This window comes from Apium graveolens, chromosome 9 (assembly GCF_009905375.1).
Source record: "Apium graveolens cultivar Ventura chromosome 9, ASM990537v1, whole genome shotgun sequence".
In the NCBI taxonomy this organism is placed as follows: domain Eukaryota; kingdom Viridiplantae; phylum Streptophyta; class Magnoliopsida; order Apiales; family Apiaceae; genus Apium; species Apium graveolens.
In genome coordinates this window covers 8,798,096-8,799,743 of record NC_133655.1, presented here as the reverse complement: position 1 = coordinate 8,799,743, position 1,648 = coordinate 8,798,096, and the positions used below count along the sequence as shown (strand labels likewise).

General features: G+C 40.1%; 1 non-coding gene across 1 annotated transcript; it reads left to right on the top strand.

Annotated features, from left to right (window-relative positions):
* The first annotated feature begins 618 nt into the window (after positions 1-618).
* On the top strand, positions 619-725 carry LOC141688525 (small nucleolar RNA R71). The gene has a single exon (XR_012561963.1). It is a non-coding gene; the product is annotated as a small nucleolar RNA R71 (small nucleolar RNA).
* The last annotated feature ends 923 nt before the right edge of the window (positions 726-1,648 follow it).

Below are 1,648 nucleotides of genomic sequence, written 5' to 3'. Positions count from 1 at the left end.
GACACCGCTTGGATCTTGCACATGACCCTCAACTCCTCCAATTCAGATTTTTCATTAGATTGCTGTAGTTGGAGTTGTTGTCTTAGTGCATATTGCGTTTGTTGAAAACCAGGAGAGTTGTACTATTTTGCTACATACTGCTGATAAGGCTGTTGATTCGCATTCTGAGTGTTGCTCCAGCTAAAGTTAGGATGATTGCGGTTGTTGGGATGATAGGTGGTTGGAACTAGGTGTTGTGACCTCTGAAAGTTGCTCACGAACTGAGCTGATTCACTAGATATAACACACTGCTCTGTCTCATGTGCATTAGCACAAAGCTCACAGATACTAGTGATATGATTAACTCCATAATTAGCCAAAAAATCCACCTTCATCGTCAAAGCCTTAAGCTGAGCAGCTATAGCAATAACTGCATCCACCTTTAAAATTCCTGCTACTTTGCCTTGATTTAGTCTCTGAGAAGGGTTCCGATATTCATTAGCAGCCATCAGTTCAATCAACTCATAAGCTTCATCGTAGCTCTTGGCCTATAAGGCTCCACCTGATGCTGCATCGAGCATGGTTCTAGACTGTGCTCCCAAGTCATTATAAAAGCAGTTAATAATCATCCATTCAGGCATCCCATGATGAGGACACTTTCTAAGCATCTCCTTATAACGATCCCAAGCTTCACACAAAGACTCTCCCGATTGATGCGCAAATTGAGGAAGAACATTCCTGATTGCATCAGTCTTCGCCACAAGAACGAACTTAGTAAGAAAATTTTGAGCAAGATCTTCCCATTTAGTGATAGAGCCAGGTGATATAGAATGCAACCAATACTTAGCTTTATCCCTCAGAGAGAATGGGAAAAGCCTTAGTTTTATAGCATCTTCAGACACATTGTTAAATTTGAAAGTGCCGCAGATCTCGATGAAATCTCTAATATGCATGTTGGGATCTTCCATCGAAGAACCCCCAAACTGAACCGAGTTCTGCACCATCTGAATTTTGCTAGCTTTGATTTCAAAAGTGTTAGCCACGATGGCTGGTCTGACAATGCTAGACTGAATATCATTGATCTTTGGTTGAGAGTAATCCATCAAAGCTTTCGTATTCGCTTCCGGTTCTCCAATTGCAATAAGAGCTTCTTCGTCAACTTTCTCCTCAACAAGAACTTCTTCCACAACTTCCTCCGCTTTATCCAGTGTTCTCTTTCGAGATCGAGAACGCATTAGCATACACGCTCTCTAGAGTAGCTGAAAAAGCAACAAACAAACAAGTAAGTAAAATATCCGAGTCAGTGAACTTTAACGACCACTGATGTCAAGCACATAAACTAAAAGTAAACCACGAGTCCCCGGCAGCGGCGCCAAAAACTTGTTAGGACGAAAATACACGCTAAATTACACGCAAGTATACGCGTTCGCAAGTAATATAGAACTACCTCTAGTTCATTCCCATAGAGACTCTTTTAGGTTAACTTCAATTTATGCACTTATGCAACAATGGTATGGTTATTATTCAATGCTAAGATGATAACAAGTTGAGATTGTTTATAACTACGAGATTATACTAACTAATATTAGCTAAGAGAATTAAGGTTGATTTACACTAATAAGATAACACGAAACTACTAAACGCCAACTTTCATTGTACGAATACCCTA